The sequence below is a fragment of the Medicago sativa genome, chromosome 5, assembly GCF_051527215.1.
Source record: "Medicago sativa cultivar Bolivia chromosome 5, Bolivia_mono, whole genome shotgun sequence".
Taxonomy (NCBI): Eukaryota; Viridiplantae; Streptophyta; class Magnoliopsida; order Fabales; family Fabaceae; genus Medicago; species Medicago sativa.
In genome coordinates this window covers 30,933,724-30,943,036 of record NC_140753.1, presented here as the reverse complement: position 1 = coordinate 30,943,036, position 9,313 = coordinate 30,933,724, and the positions used below count along the sequence as shown (strand labels likewise).

General features: G+C 34.8%; 1 non-coding gene across 1 annotated transcript; it reads right to left on the bottom strand.

The window, feature by feature from the left end:
• Window positions 1-6,104: 6,104 nt before the first annotated feature.
• LOC146921730 (small nucleolar RNA R71) lies at window positions 6,105-6,211 on the bottom strand. Its single transcript, XR_015012939.1, has one exon. It is a non-coding gene; the product is annotated as a small nucleolar RNA R71 (small nucleolar RNA).
• Between the last annotated feature and the right edge of the window lie 3,102 nt (window positions 6,212-9,313).

Genomic DNA, 9,313 nt, shown 5'->3' with positions numbered 1-9,313 from the left:
ATAATTTTGAAGGATAAATTGTTATCTATTCTATTTTACGATTTTAAGAAGTGTAGCATTCCGTTTAAGTTGAATTACTCTGATTTTTATTATGAAATTTTTATGTTGGGAAAACGGGGTGTTACAATTGGTATCAGAGCAGGTCGGTCCGTCCGGCCAAGTAGATGAGTCGTTGTGTCGTGTCGTCATGTTTTCTAGTTAGTAGTTATGTTTTATTATGTGATCATGTTTAACTGACTAACTTTGATGTGGTTTTGTGTTTTGTTTGAAGAAGCAATAATTAAATTTATTTTTTCTTGTGCTTTGAATTTCGAGGACAAAATTCTTTTAAGTTGGGGAGAGTTGTAACGCCCTCCTTTTATTTAATTATTAAATTAGAATCTATTTAACTCAATCCAAGAACAATATAATGTTCTTCTTTAAATCCTAAATTAGAATTTTAAGAGTTAAAATATTTAACTCAAATTAACAGATACATAAACTATATTAGCTTAAAGAGAACAAGAATAGCAAAAGTATTCACCAAAATACCTAGTGTACCATCAATATCAAGTCTTTAAACAATAATATCAATTTCTAGCGATATTTTACAGCATTGATCAAACAATGACAATTTACTTTTACAAAAAATAAATTCTTATAATTGTCAAATGTGTACCATCACATGTGTGGATGTAAACTCTTAAACACTTAAATGAGTTTACACTTACACAACATTAGTCGACATGTCAAAATTAATTAATTATAAGACATGCACAATTTATCTTTATTTGTAAATTAAAAGACAAAAACAAGATACCAAGCGCACCATTAAAACACTATCTTTTGACTGCTAAGAATTAATTGCAAGCGGTACTCTCAGTGCAATGATCAAATATTGGTAATAAGTCATGTCAGATAATGGGTGTCTTTTGACATCCTCATTACCCACATGGAAAAACTTAATAAGTCTTGTCAGATAATGGGTGCCTTTTGACATCTTCATTACCCACATAATTTTTTTTAAGAGACCAAAAAACAAGATACCAAAGCATCATTAAAACACAATCTTTTGACTGCTAAGAATTAACTGCAAACGGTAATCTCAATTCAATGATCAAATATGGTAATGAGTCATGTCAGATAATGGGTGCCTTTTGACATCCTCATTATCCACATGGATAAAACTTAAGAAGTCCGGTCAGATAATGGGTGTCTTTTGACATCCTCATTATCAACATAAAAGAACTTAATAATTACAGCATATCGCTTGTATGTAATTATCCGGCCAAACTGTGCCTTCCTTTTGGCCGACTAAAACAGCTCGCATGATTGTAATTCCAACTGAATCAAATCTACGCAACAAATGTTACTTTTGCAACTTGTTATTTCCACCAACTCAACCAAAATTACTAGACAATTCAACAATTGAATTTAAACATGAATGGTCTTAATTTTACAGGCAAATGGGAAATGTCTTAAATTTACAAGGCACTACCGATATAATGTAGGTCGAATTAGTTCATTATGTCGCTAAATAACCATAAGGCCACTCAGCAACTCTTAAGTGTGAAGACAAATTCACAATAATTGAAAAGAAGATGCAAGTCCCAAAATCACACCAATGTGTGTATGACAATGCATTTACTATTATCGCATAAAGTGACAACAACAAACATAACATGAAATATATCCAAAATGCAAGATAATGACAAAGTATTATTGTAGAAAACTTAATAACAATAAACTCAAACATCATAATCATACTATAAGCAAAAAAATATTTCAATTTCAAATTAAAAGAAAATTGAATCTTATATATACCAAAATATTCATACCACAATTGATTCACATATACGAAATGATTCTTTAAATGAAATAATGAATAACTCTAGACTCAATTATTTCCTAAATAAGGAAACAAACTTTATATGTTTCTAAACAAACAAACACTTCTAGAGTTCAAATATTAATATTTTCCAAAATTTAAAGAATCAAAACCTTATTTTCTGTACTACCAAATGATGGTAAATATATTTTGAGATTCTTATTAATAGGGCAACTTATATATATCATAAATATATTTTAACTCTTATTTGCCTATTTTTAAAAATAAACTTTATGTATAAACTATGATAACAATATTCTTGTAGAAATTAAGCTCTATAATATGATAACAATATTTGAGAATTATATTCACCAAAGGATTTAATATAGAATCACATCACAAAAAACAAAAAATTATTATTTATCAAAACTATCCTGCTAGAGCTATAAACTTTGTCCGTCAAAAGAAAATAATGAGGAAACTAAATGATCAATTCTAGGACTCATATATTGTAAAATTATGGAAACGAAAACTTTATTTCCTCAAATGTGCTTAAAAAGATATCATAGCATTAATATATATTCCTAATTATGAACCATAGTATCACAAATGTAATCTGAGATTCACAACCCTTATAAGACTGATCCTTAGAGGTCAAAATAAATTTGATCTTTGTCTTGATATCATGACTCTCAAAATTAATAATTACAAATGTGATATTTAAATATAATTAGTCAAATATATATCATAAGCGATAAACGATTCAACTTGAATCCACAAATCTCACAAAATTATAAGCTTCGAACTAATGCCAATGTGTAGTTGTGAGACAAAGCCAAATCTCTATCCAAAAGTTGTAATCACATAAGTAAATGAATATTATTTATTCAAAAATTGCGAATACAAACAACTTTCATATCCAAAAGTATAACAAAATTTGATGCAGAGAAGTTTTATGTGCAGACAAAACAACTGCTTGACGTTCATGATTACATATTGGCAACAACCAAAAAATAAAATAAATAACTTTATGAAAATTGGAACTTCATGTGCACATAAAACAAAATAGGCACAACATCCATTTTCTCAAGAAAAAATAAAAAAATTGCAACTCAATTAGCCGTAAGGTACTGTCAAAACATAAAGATGTTATCTACAGCTGTGTATGCAATTTTGAGTAACAAAAACAGATGAATTACCAAGTAAATTATTGACACCTTGTGAAATAACCAAATCCCTATATTAAAAAGATTTGGGTTCTTACGAATTGGAAAAGAACATAAAATACATTCAACAACCAAAACCCTCAGGTTTCAACCAAAATTGTATTAAGGTCAAAAAGAAAAAAAAGTTTCATGCAACACAGTACGCATAATAAAATAATAGTAATAATAATGAAGCTTGCTACTACTTACCTACTAAATAAAAAAACCATAATTCACAAGTAATTGAGTGCAACAACAATTATAACCGAAAACTGGATGATTCGATTACCGAAATAAAAACAACATATCTATTAAGTCGTAAAGAAAGTAACCGAATAGCCACAAAATATAATTACGTTAAGGCAACAAATTTTGGAAAGTTTGATCGATCCCAATAAATCAAACATGAAAACCGCTCTGATACCGTTTGTTGAAAATTTAGGTCTTAACAAAACAATTTTCATAAAACATGTTCAATAAACACGAATCAATAGCGGAAGCAAACAAAACATTGAACATGATTATTATCGGATCTACGACATGTTTGATTTACCAAGGATACTATAAATTAGGGTATTAGGAATACCTGGATAAAGCTTTCATGGCAGCCCTCTCAACAACAACGATAAAGAGAGGATGTGATCTGAAACAAAACATCAACATCAACACGATTAGCAGCGGCTGATTGGTTCTTCCTCAACAGGCACCTTTATTCCTCAAATTCTCTTCAGATGGGGAGAAGAGAGAGTTTGCCGTGTCCGCTATATTGGGACCATAGCCTCTTTTATATTGGATAGCCATTAGGGTTTCCATTATTCCGTTAATGATCCATCCAGACATCCACTTATTGAGTCCATATCAACTAATTAAATATTTAATTAATTATCCAATTAGAAATCTAATAGCCTTATTACTTAATTTGATCACTAATCAATTAAGACTCACAATTGATAAATAGCTAATATAATTATTATTACGATATTTACCCCCATAATGATATTGAAATATAATTAAATAATAAAATATTCCAACAGTAACTTGTCCCTTAAGCCAGGTTACTCTTTCCACAGACCTGCTGGCATTTCTGTCTCTTGGTCTATATCTATTTAGAACAAAGTTATTCCTACTTCAAAGTCTCTATTGATATGGAGGCTCATTCACAATAGAGTTCCCACAGATGAAAACACCATGCTTAGAGGTTGTCAGACTCCTTAAATGTGTTCCTTATACGATAAGCAAGTTGAGTCTTCTGCTCACCTGTTCCTCAATTGTCTGATGAGTCATAGATTAGTCTAATTTATTGCATTATTTAGTTTAGTTTTATTTAAGATTTGATTTAATTCTATTGCATTTTATTTCCTTTTAGAATATTTTACTTTAAATTGCTTTTTATTTTATTTTAGGAACGAATATATGGTGGAAGGTGCCTTGGAGCGAAAGAAAGAGGACTGGAGCAAATACAGCGCAAGAATACGAAGATACAGGGCAAAAATACATTCTCCCCTTACCAGAAGCTTGGCACGGCCCGTGCCAACATGTGGCACGGTCGTGCTCGATTCCAGAACCTGTTTTGCTGCTTTTTCTTCGGGCCCAAGTTACCCTGTTGCGGCTTTACTGTTTTATCCCTTTAGTTGCTTAGTTTCTAAGTCAATTGTAAAGCTATAAATAGAGTAGCTCTCCACCATAAACATTCACCTTTACTTTGAATATTTTGAGTCTTTATTTCAATAAAAGTTCTTTACTTACTTTCTTCTTTGCAATTTACTTTTATCGCTTTCTCTCTTCTTCCCCCATGTCTACGATGAACATGAGTGAGTAGACTTCTTTGTCTTGGGATCTTTGGATAAGTCTAATGACGTAATCCGGATCAAGCCAAGCCTTAAACCCTAATTATTTGTTACCTTAATTCCTAATCTAAATTCACCGTTTTAACATGAATTAATTATTATCAAACTGTGGAAGCGAACGCGGAGGGTTTGATAATGGTTAATTCATCATCTCAGATATCAATTCATAAAGCGAATGCGGAGCTTTGATATCCGATCAAGTGAATTTAGACAAGGTTTGCGAAACATGAGAATAGTCTAGCAAACCTTGGGACACATAAAGTTTCGATCTTCAAGGGTCCCAAAGGCAATCACCCATGAGAATAGGTGTGGTTGTTGGAGGGATACACTCACTGACTTCGAGAGAAGCTGTGATATGCTAAAGAGAAACTTGTCCTTAGTAATTAAGATTAACGTATAGTTATAAGTTTAAGGCTTGCTTGTGAAAAGATTCGTTATTATGATGAACCAATGATCCTAAGGCTTTTTATCATCATTGTTATTTACTTTCAAACAACTGCACTCTCAACCCCTTATTTCTTTCTCCTCTAATCATTTTCTAAAAGTTAATTAGGTTGACCAACTCCCTAGCGGAACGATAACTCTACTTACTACTACTACTACTTCGATAGGTCGTGCACTTGCGGTTTGGCCCTATCAAGTTTTTGGCGCCGTTGCCGTGGAGTTAATTAATTTGATTAACTTTTTCTTAGTGATTAGAATTCTCTCTTGTTCTTTCTCTTTTCTTTTTTCTTTCTATTTTTAACTTTTTGTTTTTCTGTTATCGTTAACTTCCTGGGTTCTCAATTTTTTATGCGAAAAACCAAAAATCGAGTTGTAATAATCAACGAGATCGAAAGGTATTTGCATAAACGAAAGAGAGACGCACGAAATAACACCGCCATGGCCAATCGCACTCTCAAAGAGTATGCAACGCCGTCTACGGCTGAGCCACAAGCTGTTATTGTGTACCCAACGGTTGAGGATGACAACTTTGAAATTAAGCCTGCCCTACTTAACTTGGTGCAGCAAAACCAATTCTCGGGATCCCCCACTGAGGATCCCAATCTTCACATCTCTGTTTTCCTATGAATTAGTGGAACCATGAAGGAGAACCAAGAGGCCGTAAGACTTCATCTCTTTCCCTTTTCCTTAAGGGATAGAGCTAGCGCTTGGTTCCATTCCCTCGAAGTCGGTTCCATTACTTCATGGGATCAGATGAGGCAAGCATTCCTTGCCTGATTCTTTCCACCATCTAAAACCGCTAAACTTAGAGACCAAATCACACGGTTCAACCAAAAAGATGGGGAATCTCTCTATGAGGCGTGGGAGCGTTTCAAAGAAATGCTAAGACTTTGTCCCCACCATGGCCTAGAGAAGTGGCTTATAGTCCACACTTTTTATAATGGCTTGTCTTATACCACTAAGATGTCTGTTGATGCAGCTGCAGGTGGAGCACTTATGAACAAGAACTACACGGAGGCGTATGCCATGATTGAAGACATGGCTCAAAATCATTACAAATGGACCGACGAGAGAGCCATCACTAGCTCTTCATCCTCCAAAAAGGAGGCAGGTATGTACGAAGTCTCTAACTATGACCACCTTGCTTCTAAAATTGATACAGTCACCGAAAAACTTGAAAAAATCAATGTTAGTGCTATCAATTCTGCTTCTACTCCTTCTTGTGAAATTTGTGGTATAGCTGGCCATGATGGTGTTGATTGCCAACTAGGTAGTGCTATTAACGGTGTTGAGCAAATGAATTATGCTCAATACAATCAAGGGATGAGACAAAATCAAAATTTTTATAAAAACCAAAATCCCTATGGACAAGTAGCACCACCCGGTTATTCAAACAACCAGAGATTCACTCAGAAATCTAATTTGGAAATTTTGTTGGAAAACTCTATTGCCAACCAAAACAAACAACTCCAAGAACTCAAAAACCAAACTGGATTTCTGAATGATTCTCTTTCCAAGCTCAATACAAAAGTTGATTCTATTGCTACTCACTCTAAAATGCTTGAAACTCAAATCGCTCAAATAGCCCAACAAGTGGCTACCTCTTCCCAAACACCGGGAGTCTTTCCTGGTCAAACCGAAGCCAATCCCAAAGCCCAAGTTAATGTCATATCTTTTGGGGGTAGTAAGTTAGGCGAAACTTTTGCTAAGGTTAAAAACATTGGGAAAGAAAATGTCAAGCCTTTAGGTGATAAAATTGTGATAGAAGAAGCAAAACCACTTGAAGAAAACAAAACTCCATCCCCCTTAAATCTTGATAAGCTTAAACTAGAGGGTAAGTTTGAAAAATTTGTCAACATACTTAGGAAGATTTGCATTAAACTCCCCTTTGCTGAAGCTTTGTCTAGGATGCCTCTATATGCCAAGTTTTTAAAGGAAATTTTTTCAAAGAAAAGGCCTATAGAGCATAGTGAGACAATAGCTTTAGCTAAGGACACTAGTGCAATCATTCAAGAAGCACCCCCTAAGCTTAGAGATCCCGGTAGCTTTGCCATACCATGTGAAATTGGGAATGAAACCATAAACAAAGCCTTATGTGACTTAGGAGCTAGTGTTAGTTTGCTGCCCTTGTCTCTTCTCAAAAGGATAGGGATAGGAGAGTTGAAACCTACCGAAATAGAATTGAAGCTAGCTGACCATTCTACCATGAAACTTGTAGGATTTGTCGAGGACATACCTGTTAAGATAGAAGGGATATACATCCCAACTGATTTTGTAGTCGTTGACATTACAGAGGACGAAGACGTCCCTATAATCCTTGGTAGACCTTTCCTCGCCACTGCGGGAGCTCTTATAGATGTCAAGAACGGTAGGATAGTTTTCCAAGTGAGTGATAAGATGGTAGGATTTGAGTTGGAAAATGTTATGAAAGGTCCCGCTCTTTACTCTTGTTGCATGCTTAACTACCATGTTGCGAAAGAACGTTTTATAGCGTCATCTACACAATATGATATCTTTGATCCATTCTAAGGACTCTTTCTAAACGTCAAGCTAATGACATTAAAAGAGCGCTTTGTGGGAGGCAACCCACGCATTTAATTTCTTTGTTTTGTTTTGTTTTGTTTTTCTTTGTTTTTAAGTTGTTTTGTAGGTAATTGTCCAAGTGTGATTCGAAAAAATTGAAAAAAGGAAAATTTTTGAAGCCCCCTACCAGAAGGTTGGCACGGCCCGTGCTAAAGCTGGCACGGCCTTGCCATGGTTTATGAAGAAAAAGAAGCCAGGAGCCACAGAGTGTTGGCACGGCCCGTGCCAAGGGTGGCACGGCCGTGCCCAATGTCTTGATGCCTATATACATAAATTTCTCTCTTCTTCTTCCTCATTCACAAACCACAACCTTCTTTCATCTTCTAAACCTCTCTCTAAACCTCCATAACTATCAAACCTCAAACCTTCATATCTCCATCAAATCTTCACCAAATCACTCCATTCTTTCACCAAACCAATTCTAAACATCATTCCAAACACAAACCACCAATCAAAAACATCTTTCATCCATCCAAACCTATAATTCACCAAAACCCTAATCTTTCAAAACCTAACCCAAACACCATAAAACCTTAACCAATCTCCATATCTAAACCCACAAACCTTCCTTCAACATCAAACCCAACCCTAAACCAATCCTTTCCACCAAAATCTTTCCAAACCCTAAACCTTCCAATCAATTCAAACAAGGGTCAAATGGCTTCAAGAAGAAGTGGTAAGGAACCAGCAAGATCTCAAGGAGGTCCTCCCCGAAAGAAGCAAACACAAGTCAAGAATCATGGAATTCAATTCAAAGATAACAAACAAAGGGACAGGTACAAAATTCTTACTTCTAAAACCTTACATCCCTCTAGATATCCTGATTCCTATGATTTGAATGTGCTAGGGCTTAGAGATGATGTTTTTAGGTTGATAGGTAGGCTAGGTTGGACTAATATGCTAACACCTATGAGGGGTTATGAGAATTTCACTTATGAATTTTTAAGCTCACTTATTTTTACCAAAGATAAGTTGAATTTTGATAACCCTAATCATAGAGTTGTTTTCCGGTTAATGAATATTGATTATAATATGTCTCTTCAGCACTTTTGTGAAGCCTTAGGTTTTGTCAATGAGGGGTATATTCATGATCATTGGGATGATAGTCTAAAACCGGATAACTATGACCCAACTTCCTTTTGGAACCGCATCACCGGCCTTGATAACTATGTCCCTAGAGCCAACAAAGCTAGCAACATTCATAACCCCGTACTTAGGTACCTTTAGAGGGTCATGGATTGCACTATTTGGGGTAGAACCGAGCTAGGAAACACTAGAACCGATGAGTTGTTCATGTTATAGGCAATGCTCTACAACCACCCCGTCAACACTGGCTTTTATTTGATTGATTACCTAGACTTTGTAGCTACTAGACCAGCCGGTAGGGGAGACATAGTGGTGGGTGGCATCATTACATACATAGCTAG